The sequence below is a fragment of the Engraulis encrasicolus genome, chromosome 13 (assembly GCF_034702125.1).
Source record: "Engraulis encrasicolus isolate BLACKSEA-1 chromosome 13, IST_EnEncr_1.0, whole genome shotgun sequence".
Taxonomy (NCBI): Eukaryota; Metazoa; Chordata; class Actinopteri; order Clupeiformes; family Engraulidae; genus Engraulis; species Engraulis encrasicolus.
The window spans coordinates 27459140-27473499 of NC_085869.1; the positions used below are offsets into that span (position 1 = coordinate 27459140).

General features: G+C 42.5%; 1 long non-coding RNA gene across 1 annotated transcript; it reads left to right on the top strand.

The window, feature by feature from the left end:
• Positions 1–8652: 8652 nt before the first annotated feature.
• Positions 8653–9349, top strand: LOC134461649 (uncharacterized). The gene is made up of 3 exons (XR_010037352.1): positions 8653–8913; positions 9003–9083; positions 9172–9349. It is a non-coding gene; the product is annotated as an uncharacterized LOC134461649 (long non-coding RNA).
• Positions 9350–14360: the final 5011 nt, after the last annotated feature.

The following is a 14360-nucleotide window of genomic DNA, read 5'->3' on the forward strand; positions in this document are numbered from 1 at the left end:
GTCCCAGATTTGGTGTGTGAATGCTCTAGGGTGGGTTCATGAACTGATTACAGTTTGGAGGTTAACACTTTCAAGATGGCCGAATTCAAGATGGCCGAATTTTTGTTTGGTCCATAACTTCTGACCGGGTGGATGGATTTGTCCCAGATTTAGTGTGTTCTGTTCTAGGGTAGGTTCATGAACTGATTCGAGTTTGGAGGTTAACAATTTCAAGATGGCCGAATTCAAGATGGCCGAATTTTTGTTTGGCCCATTACTTCTGACCGGATGGATGGATTTGTCCCAGATTTGGTGTGTGAATGCTCTAGGGTGGGTTCATGAACTGATTACAGTTTGGAGGTTAACACTTTCAAGATGGCCGAATTCAAGATGGCCGAATTTTTGTTTGGTCCATAACTTCTGACCGGGTGGATGGATTTGTCCCAGATTTGGTGTGTGAATGTTCTAGGGTAGGTTCATGAACTGATTCGAATTTGGAGGTCAACAATTTCAAGATGGCCGAATTCAAGATGGCCGAATTTTTGTTTGGCCCATTACTTCTGACCGGGTGGATGGATTTGTCCCAGATTTGGTGTGTGAATGCTCTAGGGTGGGTTCATGAACTCATTACAGTTTGGAGGTTAACACTTTCAAGATGGCCGAATTCAAGATGGCCGAATTTTTGTTTGGTCCATAACTTCTGACCGGGTGGATGGATTTGTCCCAGATTTGGTGTATGAATGTTCTAGGGTAGGTTCATGAACTGATTCGAGTTTGGAGGTCAACAATTTCAAGATGGCCGAATTCAAGATGGCCGAATTTTTGTTTGGCCCATTACTTCTGACCGTGTGGATGGATTTGTCCCAGATTTGGTGTGTGAATGCTGCAGGGTAGGTTCATGAACTGATTCGAGTTTGGAGGTCAACACTTTCAAAATGGTGGAATTTTTATTTGGCCCATAACTTCTGACTGGGTGGATTGATTTGCCCGATAACTGCTTAATTTAATGGTTCACCATTTCAGTGAATCTACCATATCAGGTAGGCCTACAGTGTAATAACCAGTGTAACAATATTTAATACCATGTAATACTAGTGTAATACCAGTGTAAAAATAGGCAATACCAGGTACAGTGTAATAACCAGTGTAACAATATGTAATACCATGTAATACTAGTGTAATACCAGTGTACAAATATGCAATACCATATAATACCACTTACACACAAATAGCCTACATGATATAAGTACAAAATTGGTACATGGTGTCACACTGGTATGACGTGGTATTAAATATTGTTACACTGGTTATTACACTGTACCTAATGTGGTATATCCACTGTAATAGTGAACCATTAAAACAGTGTTACCATTTGCCCCATTTTTTCCTTCATTTTCACAATAGTCATTTTGTTTTAAGCCTATGCACGTCATTGATCTATGTATAGATATTAAATATATTTATTTTATATTTTGTACTTATCATAAACGTTCATGAAAAGGTGGACGGGAGTGGTAGGAATGATTGGGGACTGGAAGCGTCGCGTTTCGGGGATATACCTTAAGCAGTCGAAGGCGACTGCACAGGCAGTCTAGTTATTGTACCATTTCATACCTAGATACTCACTTAAGAACCTTGGCATGAACTACAGTAACATACAGGAACTTTTGAAATGAAGCTGTACATGATTGTCTGTCAGATCAAATGGCGTGATCCACAACAATGATCAGTCATATTCATACTGAGACCTGGGATGATGCAGACCCTCCTGTCATTCATTGGCTCATTCGGTCATGATAAATTTAACTGGCCTGGAGGAGCTCATAGGGACTGCATATGGAGGTATGACCTCAATCTTAAATCAGGCCTGGCTCATGGACCGGCTATGGTTAGATTGCTTCATCACCCCAGCGTACATAGCTCACAGAATTGGCTCTTTCAACAACATTGTCTTCAACATATGCTACCAGATTCTGGTCAGCACCCTAATGCAAGTTGGATCACACCTGCTTGTTATGAAGAAGAGACCATAACAGATGAAGACAATGACGATGATGATGATGGCTCTGTAGAGAAGCTATGTATACAGTGTCATAGTTACGGATGCTGGCTAGCATAGCAACCAGCCCAAGTTGTGAGTAATTATATCCCAGAAACGCGGAGCATCGGGGATGTAATGGTTTTGCGTGCGCCGCCGCCGCGTCTGCCGCCGCGTACGGTCTTTCGTGTTAACGCGATAACTTTTGAACGGATGTTTGGATTTGTCCCAGATTTTTTGGGTGAATGCTCTAGGGTAGGGTCATGAACTGATTCGAGTTTGGAGGTCAACACTTTCAAGATGGCTGAATTCAAGATGGCCGAATTTTTGTTTGGTCCATAACTTCTGACCGGGTGGATGGATTTGTCCCAGATTTGGTGTGTGAATGCTCTAGGGTAGGTTCATGAACTGCTTCGAGTTGGGAGGTCAACACTTTCAAGATGGCTGAATTCAAGATGGCCAAATTTTTGTTTGGTCCATAACTTCTGACCTGGTGGATGGATTTGTCCCAGATTTGGTGTGTGAATGCTCTAGGGTAGGTTCATGAACTGATTCGAGTTTGGAGGTCAACACTTTCAAGATGGCTGAATTCAAGATGGCCGAATTATTGTTTGGCCCGTAACTACTGACCGGTTGGATGGATTTGTCCCAGATTTTGTGTGTGAATGCTCTAGGGTAGGTTCATGAACTGATTCGAGTTTGGAAGACAACACTTTCAAAATGGCGGAATTTTCATTTGGCCCATAACTTCTGACTGGGTGGATTGATTTGCCCGGTAACACCTTATTTTAATGGTTCACCATTTCAGTGAATCTACCATATTAGGTACAGTGTAGGGGTGGGCGGTATGGACGGTATACTATCGTAAAAGGTATTTTTTCCATCAAGGTATGGATTTTGGCCATACCGTTCTACCGTGATATAGCGCATTGCATCCTGCAGATGGCAGTATAGACAGCGTTTTGAACATCCACCCGACTGACTGCTCAACTCAAGTTGTAGCAATGTGGTTGTAGAGAAACACCACAATCATTTCCTTTGAATAAGCTTCAAGTGCAAAATGTATGGTTAGTGTAGTGAACTATTGTTTGAAATGGTATGTGATGGCAACACATTTCGATTCTGGACTCCACAATTTACTGGGCACGAAATGCAAGCTAACTAGCTAACAGCCCAAGTCATTCATGTCTATGCTGGTGTCTGACAAAAATAAATGTGCTTATTTGTGCTAACATTGGTTGCCTTACATTTAACACATTGCGCCAGCCGTAACAGCTGTATGTTACTGTTTCCAGTTGAGATAATACCATTCATGATATCTGACTGGGTGTTAGTAACTAAAATGACTGTTCACTGTTTAAAATGTGGCATTAGCGATTTCGCTAACGTTAGCACGCTAACCGCTGGTGCAGTGAAAGCTGCCATTGCCATTCAAATGCATTAGTTCTGCAATGCATTGCTAACTACCTCATGTGAAAGTTCGTTTTTCTTAACTTTAACAATGACAGCTTAAACCATTATGCTTGGCATAATCACAGATGCAAGCACACATTTCAAAATTACCATAAACAACTCCAGAAATAGAAAAAAGGTGCAATGAAAGATGTAGTTGATACAATCCACGTTCAGTTCTATTTACTCTCAATGTGTTCAGTTTGACACCCCTCCCTTTTCCCCCTCTCTACCGTAGTTTAACCCCTTCGACACTTGGTGAAATTGAGTGTTCTATTGGGTAGCACTGCATTGCATTGCAAAATGCATTTTACATAGGCTAGTTTTTGCTTGTTTTAAAAAAAAATGTAATGGCAAGAATTCACACATATATGAAAGGACATTGTGTCATTTCCAAAAATCAAATGCAAAGGTTAAAAAAATGTTTTTTTTTGGTCATTTTGCAACGCTTCAATTTTAAACAAATGTACAATACCGTGATATATACCGTGATATATACCGTGACTAAAATTATACCGAGGTATACATTTTTGGCCATATCGCCCACCCCTAGTACAGTGTAATAACCAATGTAACAATATTTAATACCATTTAATACTAGTGTAATACCAGTGTAACAATATGCAATATCAGGTACAGTGTAGTAACGAGTGTAACAGTATGCAATACCATGTAATATAGTGTAATACCAGTGTAACAATATGCAATACCATGTAATACCACTTACGCACAAACACATGATGTAAGTAAAAAAATTACATTGTATTAAATATTGTTACACTGGTTATTACACTGTACCTAATGTGGTATATCCACTGAACCATTAAAACAGTATTACCATTTGCCCCATTTTTTGCTTCATTTTCACAATAGTCGTTTGGTTTTAAGCCTACGCGCGTCATGTCACGTCTGTATATACGTTTACGAAATGGTGGACGGGAGTGGTAGGAATGATGGGGGACTGGAAGCGTCGCGTTTCGGGGATATACCTTAAGCAGTCGAAGGCGACTGCACAGGCAGTCTAGTTGTGTTGTATGTGTTCTTACTGTTGTAATTGATATATGTCTACGTATCATATGTAGGCATCAAAGGGGCTTTACCTTTACTCTCTTGGTTTAGGTCATACTTCTTTGATAGAGAACAATTTCCCATCATTGCACCCTTGTTACATGGTGTTCCAATAAAATTTGTAATGTATGCTCTAAGAAATTATATGTCTATAATTACTTTGTTTATTGTTATTTTATTCTTTTAGTTGAATTTGCTTTTTCTCTTATTGTGATAAAAAAATTCTGTACAGTGGCTTTGCGCATTTTGAATGGCACTTGACCTGCATTATCATCTATTATCTATTCATTCTATTCTCTACATTTGGTGAAAAATAGGTGTGTATTTCACCAAATATATTGCCAAATCAGCTTATCAAGTCCCCCCCTTGATATGGACTGGAATTGTGAACCTGGCAGGCATTTTATAAGTCACTAGTGACCCCCCAAAACCACACCAGGATTGAGTAGATTGGCCAAACTGATCATGTAATAAGGCCATAAGGGCGCTTATGCTAATTTATGCTAATTATGCTAATAAAAATACACATGCAATAGTGCCCCCCCCCTCCAAAAAGTGAGAAAAAAACCAAGTGATCCTCAAACTAAAATACCTAACTGAAGTTAGCACAAACCATGAAATGTTTCATATATGATTGCATAAAATAAACTCCTGAAAATCAGGACCTCACTCACTTTCCACATCCGCTGTACTACAGCACCTCAAGTCTCTACCTTAATTCTATGTCTTTGGCAATAGATGTAGCTCATCTACTTTATATAGTAGGGCCATGGGTAGAAATAATTGAAATAAGTAAGGTTTATGGTATGTAAATTACCCAAAAACGTTGCCAAAATCAGCTATAAAATGTGGCTACCCTTGATATTAAGAGGCATTTTGAATCTGACAGGCACTGAAAAATGTCACAAATGAATTCAGCATCCTCCAAACTATGTCGATTGGTCAAACTGATCCTGTAATAAGGCCATGAAGGTGATTATGCTAATTTATGCTAATTATACTAATTAAAAAAATGCTCAACATTTACAAAGTAGCACCCAGCAGATTCTATGTACTGGGGACCTATACTATACATTTCCATCAAAAAAATTTGGGGTACCAAACATTTCCAGGTTCACTATAGGGTCCTATGGGCTGGCAAGTAGACTATTAGCTTTTTTTTCTGTCATAACATTCATTTTCCTCCGCTTTTCTCCAGTCAACAAACTCGGGCTCAGAAGACCAGAGTATGTACGAGCCTCCCTTTTAATATTCCCACAAGTTTGCAAACATTCTGCCACTACGTTTCAGTGAGTAGTCAGTGTGCGCTGCGCACTGAAACATGGTGCTCGAACTACAAGTAGACAGATGGGCCATTTAACATACGGTGTGTTACTGATGTTCTCTGACATATTGCAAGGGAGGTTCATTCGGTTTCTGCTGGCGGGCGCGTGGACCCCACAGGTGCTTTCCTTTGCGCTCAGAGAGAGCACGGGACAGAACGCGTTTTTTGATTCGTAATTGGTTTGCAGTCGTGTGAATTTGGTTTTCACCTTGACGGTGAAAAGCTGGCATTGGAAATGAACCCCAAAGGATGAACCCATAAGCGCATGATTCACCCAAATGGTTTTATTCATTTATTACTTGGCAAAGTTTAGATTCTTTCCCACATGCACATGATGCTGAAATGGCGTGAAACTAAAGGTTGATAAATAACCTACTAGGGGTGGGCGATATGGGCAAAAAAAATATCTCGATAAGTTTTAGAATTTTCACGATAACGATAATTTGACTTGCAAAAACCAGTAGGGCCTATTTCAGAAGGGGGGGGGGGGAGGTAATCAATGTGTTTGAATTGTACTGTATGGGAATTTGGCAGGGCAGGGCAAGTAAAGCAGATCATTTGTAGGCCTATGTAGCCTAAACTGCATGTTAACAAGAGGTCTGCATAAATGATGGCATGTCTACACTAGACTACATCACAAAGCATGGCAGTATAACAAAGCTACACATTTATGCTGTCTATTTGTGCATGATTCCAGACTAATTTCAATTCTGCACTGGAGGTAGTAGTGCTGCATTGTGTTGTAACTGGGGAGGGACAGAGAGTTGGGAGAAATGCTGTGCTGAAGAGCTTTTGAATTTAATAATATGCTTATGCTCTGGTCTGTAAAGTAATACTTCATCACTTGGCATGAAAACATATCCATGTAAATAAAAAATAGTATTATAATGTATTGCTTATGATTCTGTTATATGACAGCCATTTTTGACTGGAAACAGTGCATGGATAGGAAACTAGGGCAGCTGCAAATTGCATGTGTTGAATTTCACACATTGTAATTTAACTCACTGCACCAGTCTAACTTAACAGTACTTGTCCACCTAAGCAGTTATGCCATCTATACATGCAGGTGGGTGTTTGAGTGGTGAGTAACAGCCACTAATAGTTGTAGAGAACAACATTGCTTAGCCTAGTTCGCTAACTAGCATGCTAACTAGCGATTTCTCAGACCAGAGACAAAGCTATTTATCTTCCTAACGGTTGCTAAGTAAAGCACATAGTAGTTTCAAAACGCCCTCAGCATCATGCAATGGCTGGTTTAATGGTTGAATTTCACATGTAAATCCACCATTTGGATAACAGCAACTCTCCTCCACTGCCCAGCAGCAGCAGTGGTGTGCACGAGTGACACGGATATCTCTCTCTCCCTGGCTGAATTCGAAACAGGGAAGGCAGCTGTCCTTCCAGTGAGCTAACTGGACATCGAGTCATGAAGTGTGGATTGAAACGAAAAATTGCTTTATTTCCTCTCTCGGCAGTTGACTGCATTTGTGGGCGTAACGGGGATATTTCAGGTCAGCATCAGATGCTGACTTCGCTGCCTTGGTACCCAACATGCTGTGCGCCACCTCCCTCTCAACCGGAAACCTGAAAAACAAACATGGCTACTACCCAAGCTACTACCTTATCATACTCTTTATTCTGACACTTATGTATGTAGATATTGAAAATGAAAGGGATAAATCAACATTGTAGTATCTAAATATGCGGTCGCTAGATCTATTTATAAGCTAGTTTACGATTCCGCCGTCTGACAGTCACTCACCGTTTAAATAGCATGCGTAAGCTAAGTGCTAACGTGATGAACGTATCTCCCGCCGTAGAATCGCCGTAACATCAAATGCGCAAGGAGGCGCACTCGTTAGTGCCGTTCGTAACGGCTGCCTCATCAGCTAACTTCACCTATCTGATAAGTGACCTGTTTATGTAGGAGGAGAGTCATCGAGTCACTGCCTCCCGTTTCGAATTGGGCCCCTCTCTGGCAAAACGCTGCAGCCCGCCCCCCTCAGCACTGTCTGCTCATTGGTTCACAGACTTTATTCTCCAGTTCACAACAACATTGCTATTGGCTGAAAGGCTTGGCTGTCGTCGCTGTCTGAATGAGTCCTGTCACAGCGCTTTTGTTGATTTTAGCGACTTCATTAAAATATCTCGATATTGCAAAATTACTCATCATCAAAACAACATTTACGATAATTTCGCAGACCGTATATATCGCCCACCCTTATAACCTACTAATAATGTCTGGTAATTTGTAATGTAGCCTACTTCATCTATTTGAAATTTGATGCTTCTTTTCCAAATCCAAGCATGATGGGCTTAGTTATTATAGCCTAAACTGCAAAAAAAAAAAAAACAATAGCTTGTCTCATCATTTCGCTGCCTGCCACATCATTTGGAGTTTTCATGGGCAATATGACCAATACACAAAAAGCACATCCTCAGGGGGGCATTGTCAGGTTAGGAGGAGGACAGAGGGGCGTTTGGGGGGGTGTGGGGGGAGGGGGGTTTGGAACTGGCATAGAGGGACGCATCTGTTGTCCGCCTGCCGGCCTTGTTAAAAATGTAGGCCTGTTGGTTATGCCAGACTAGGCCTACATTTTCCATCCTATGACCATATGAGCAGACGCGCAATGAGAACATGGCGTTTCCTACATTCACATAGTTTTTTTCCTCACCTACAACTGTGTATATGCATAGTAAAGTGCTGGGACTGATTGCTAGTGTAGCATATTGGTGCGTGTGCCTTTAAGCCACAGCGGCAATTGCTGTGGCGCGGTGTGTCATGTGAGTGAGGAGCACCAATTGCTAAGATTTTAGTTTCTTTTAAAAGCGCTACACCTGCTTCATTTGGGCGGCGGCTGGTCGATCATCATTTGGCTCTGGGTTCTGTTGTCACTGGGAGAGCCCGCACCCGTAGGCATATGTATTCCCCGGGGATGTGGAAGCCCTCGTGGGGTTGTTTGGTCCTGCGGTGCGTCTTCTGACCAAGAGCGTAACCGCTTGAGTTTCTGCTGAAGTGCTGGCGTGGGCATTCTCTCAACTTCTCCCGGTAGGCTATGCCCCCGTTGTCCCTACGACTGATTATATTTTAATCGTAAACATTCCTCTCACTCGCTGCATGCCCTCATCTTGTTCCAGGCAACTGCTGTACCTAGCCTGTCCGTTTTACTGCTGTTGCCCTTGCTGCTGTCGGCGTAGGCGATGTGCCTCGCCCATCGGGTATGTTACACTCTCCACCATTTGCCTTCAAATTCTTAAATATGTAGGCTGCCTAGTCATACTTTCCCCCGATGCCTTCTGTCTGCAGGTAGCCTGGATCAACATATGTAGGGCCGACGGCCCTTGACGCGCTGCTGTTTTTGTTCTGCCGACAATTATTGTGGACGAGTGCGTGCGTGTGGAGAGTGTGTTAAGTGACGCGCGGTGCGCGCTTGGAACTCTCGTGTGGAGAGAGTGTTTGGTGACGCGCGTGGTTGCGCGCTGACACTCAGTGTGTGTGAATGTGATGTGTGGGTCCTAGTCCTCTTTTGTTTGATTGATTTACGTTTGATTCGTTTCTTATTGTATTGATGTATTGTGTGTTGGCCGTGTCGGGTACACCACACACCTGTAACTGGTCAGTAGGACTACCCTACAGTAGTTTCTCACGTGCAGTGCTCAGGCCTTATGCCGAGTGTAACTTTGTGTGCTGTGTTAATGATTTACTTCCATGCATGCTTATATTCAACTAGATGTGCTTGCTGTGCTAATTGTGTGTTACATCGTGTTAACTTGTACTGAAGCTACTCAGGGAAAGCCTAAGCCAACTCATTATTGTGTAGTTACCTGTCCTGCGCCAATGTACGTTTTGTTTATTTTTTGTGGTCCTAAATAACATTTGTATTTTATACCTCCTGACGTATTAAAAAGAGAAAGTAATTGTTCCCTGTAATCCTGTCTCTGTCGTTCCTTACGAACCTGTGTGCTTTGATGCACTAGTGTGTAATTCAATTTCTAGAGGGACTTTAGCGCCCTCTAGTGGCGTAGTCGGTTCATTGATTAAATCATATTTTTGTCAGTTCACCTGGTCATGCTACACTAGGTTACTTTTTTATTGTATTAGGCCTAGGCCTCCGTTGCCACTATTCTTTTCCATTTGATTTTTTTCTTCTTCCTACATTTTTTTTCCCTTTTAAATTCCAAATCTTTCCCCGTACCCCTAGGGGTACGCGTACCCTAGTTTGGGAAACACTGGCCCACATCAATAACCAAGGTGGCTTGCGATCTATGCAGTTACACTCCCCAGCTCAGCGGATATTGCTGTGTGCAGACAGGCACCTTCTCTCTCTGAGAGCTTTGCACGTGCCAGGATCCCTGAATGGTGGAGCTGACATGCTCTCCAGACGAGGCCCGTGCTCGGCGGAGTGGAGACTCCGAGATGGTGAGTTTGATATGGGACCGCTTTGACAAAGTCAATGTGAACCTGTTTGCGTCTGTTGAAAACACCCACTGCAAGTTGTTTTTCTCCAAAGACCCGTTCTCCACCCGCTCTGGGCACTGATGCCTTAATAGTGGTTCTACACAAATGTCATGGGGTGATAACGTTCAGTGGGGGAGTAAAATTCAAGTATTGGGGAACATCTGGGCCTTCATGATGTAAACCATCATGGCGGCACCCTTGCCCAATTTGGCAGAAGTGCAATTTGGGTCAAGTGTTTTACAGGTCGCTTTTATGCACTGCAGCAAGGAAGACTGGGGCAGACGAGGGGACGAGGAAAGAAGACTTCACGCTGCGAGAGAGAGAGGGCTCCAGAGGCAGCAGTGTCGGGGGAGCAGCCAGAAAACAAGGGCACCGAGCCGGTAACCGTGCGGAGCCATGGCCGGAGGCGGACGCGTACCACCGATCCTAAGGATCCAGAGCAGACAGCGACTCCACGGAGGAAGCGGACGGCCTTGGGCCCGGATGAGGTCCGCAACAGGAGCGCCGGTAGTCTGCGATGTTTCAGAAGACGAGGAGATGCGGGAACATGCCCCTCGTGAAGATGAGTATTACTTCAGTCCGTGCCCCCCTCCTTTCAAGAAAAGCTGCTGCCCTTCTCTCACTCTCTCTGTCTCCCTCTCGCACGCACGCTTCATCGCGTATCCCCCCCCCCTGCACCCCCCACCCCTCACTCGAACTCAGTGGCTGTGATGAAAACATGTTTTAATACTACCACCTGGTTACGCACAATGTTTCCATGTCGCTAATGCGCTACTCGTTGTTCACAGTGTGCTTGTTTGCTATGAATCGACCCTTGTGGTTGTTTGCAGTGTAATATTGTGGTGCAGTGCATGTGTAGTGGTATTCACAAGTATTCGGAGTAGCCATAGCTGAGTGTGTGTGGAGATATCATCACAATCATTGGACGTTGATCAGTGACTATTGACTATCTTGTTTATCATCATTGCAGAGCGACACTTCCTGGAGACCACAGCCTTGGATGGACCGAGATGGACACTTGTACCCCATGGATGGAGTGGATGGGGTAGTTGTGGGTGAGACTTTTAAAGACTGAACGGGAGCAGAAACAAAAAAAAGGAGAAAATAAATGACTCATGGTTTAAACCTAATCTCTGTGTCCTGGCGTGCTTGGTGGTGTATGGTCACTCCTTAGGGTAAATGGTTAGTAAGTGGGGGCGCCACCTTCAACCGTGCACCCCCAACTGTGACACAAAGTTTGTCTAAAGCGTCGGTCTCTGCTGCTGGTCGTCCTACGTTGGGTAGGAGGTCCCTGGCTAGCGGTGATTGCTAGTTTTCTTGCAGATGAGGCTTGGGATATTCCTCTGAGGAGGGATCTACTCTCTCAGGCTTGTAGTGAACTCTTTGACCCACACTCAGAGCGGTGGGCTCTATGGGTATGGCCCGTTCAAGGCTGAGTGGGCGTCAGTGAGGAGGCCACTGCCCTATTTTCCAGGCGCATGCCACATGTCCAAAGACCATTGGCTTGCCCCGCGGGACTCCATGTAAACCTGGGTTGTCCCTCCACGCAGTTGACCTCCGGTCGGTCCCCGTAATTCGGTGATTCGAATGGAAGTGTTGGAGAGGACACTGGTACGAGTGACTGAAAGAGAACATTAGGACATGTATATGTCCCCAGTTCTCTGAAGGAATAGAGAGAGAGTGTTCTCTACTCTGCCCTTCATGCTCAGAAAGCTCAGGTTGGTGGTAACAAGAGGATGTGTGCAAGTGCGTGTCGTCTTTTATAGTTCTGGAGGACAGGGGGGAAAAGGGGGCTGCCTTTTTTTTGCCTTTGGCAGGGTTGGTAAAATTATTTAGAGAAATGTACTCCAAGGATGTAACCCCGTAGGAGAGGACACTCTCCATTCCTTCAGACAACCAGGGACATATACATGTCCTAATGTTCTATAATGTCAGCATAAAATGCAAATGTTGATGCAAAATGGATGATTATATTTTTGATAATTAAAATAGATTGGCCACTTCCCGACGGCGTAAAAAATGTGGGTTCCAACACTATTCCAGTTAAGAATGACTTCATAACAGTAGTAAGCAAGGAAGAGTAGTAGCTACCTTTAACGTTTTGGTGTAATCAGTGACAAAATCATCTTTATCTTGTTCATTCACTTTTGCTGGCAGGTCTGGCCATTCATTGACATGCAGACTGTCATACATATGATTGAGCTGTGTTTGATTGCAAGGGTCTGTGAGATCTTCAAACGAATGTCCTCCAGCTTCAAAATCTTTTGTTATGTCTATAGTCACTCTGAATTGTAGGAGAAATATTCTCAATAAAACCTTTAAGTGATGGATACAATACATCTTATATTATATTTTTTATACTTTACCTTTGGCACAGGCTCTGATAGTTACTTTCCAGTTTTTTGTATTCATCTCTATAAAAACACAATGTAAAGACAACTGTAAATATTCAACATACAAGCCAATGACAATGAATAGCAATAACCGAGTAAAATGAAAATAGTCAAAATTTGCAAAAGTACTTCATTTTCATGTACATACAGTTGTTCCTGCAGTAACTGCTTGTAATGAGTCTTGATTTCAGCCTCGATGTCTTTCACACTTAAAAAATATAGAAAAAGGTCAGTAATTCTCAAGCAACATATAAAACATGTAACTAAATAAGACTAAAACTAAGACATTTTGTGGAGGGGAGTATTATCACGCGTTCAACTCCAAAACTAGAACTACTGATTACTCACTTTTTTACATTGGGTGTTCTTCCTTTCCAAAGGCCATCCATACATTGTAAGCTAATTGTGATTAAACCATACATGTTTAGAAAAAGATAATGAGACACATTTCTGTTTCCATTCAAGTGACAGGATCACACAAATATTATGAAAATTACAACATGCATGTGACAGAATAGAACATTACCTTTGCTGGAACTCTTTAATTGTATGGTCGAGGTCCTTTCTAAAGTTAAAACATTCAAAATATAATGACTTTTAGACGAAATTCAAGTAAATCCGTGTGTGTGTGTGTGTGTGTGTGTGTGTGTGTGTGTGTGTGTGTGTGTGTGTGTGTGTGTGTGTGTGTGTGTGTGTGTGTAAGCAACAATCCATACAATCATGCTTTATGTTGTACAATGTGATTTACTTTTTGATTTAATAATTTAGTTATACTGTTTTGAAAGACAACTCATTCAACATATCAATTGAATGAGGAAAATTGTCTCTGGTGTTGTTGCAAGGCTTTTGTAACTTTTGGGGTTTAGAAGCTTAATTAGCAACACTGGTTCAATTAGGATTGTATTCTATGATAAAAATGTAAAATATCCAGGGTTCACTGGGGAGTGCTTTGGTGCAGCATAGTGTGCTAGGGCACCCGGCTACAAGGTCTCGTATGCATGGGAAGCCGGTTTGGAGTCTGGCCTGGATCATTTCAGCCCTACCCCATCTCTTTCCTAGTGTCTTTCTGTCCTGATCCTGTCTGTCACCAATTAGCACATAAAAGCCCTTACAAACATTTATGTAAAAACTTATGGTTGCTCTGATTTTGACCCTCCTATGAACTCTAGACCATGGTTCAAACGTAACCATGACAAGGCCCCCCCATATACCAGTAGATTCCAGCTAAGGCTCCCCCTGACATGGGGCTTGCCACACCTTTTTTCTTGTGCATCCCCATTGGCAACCATAGCGTAGACCTGTGAGTCAATGCCCACTGGGATACGTAAAATTAACAAATGGGAACATTGTTAAGCCTATTTTTGGTTATTTTGGTGTACATTACTAATTACATTTATTCAATCATTTATTTTGTTTTTCTATACTTTTCCTACCAACTTTCCACAGCCCCCTTACCATCCCCTTGCAGCCCCCCAGGGGTCCCCGGGCCCCACTTTGAAGCGTAACAGCATACAATACATTCATAGTCATTCATATTATAAGGCCTAGGGTAGCTTTCAACAGAAATACAAAACCATATAAGTCATATTACTTTTAGAGCATTGTAGTCAAAAGTAGCATATTATTTCAAAGTAGCATATTATC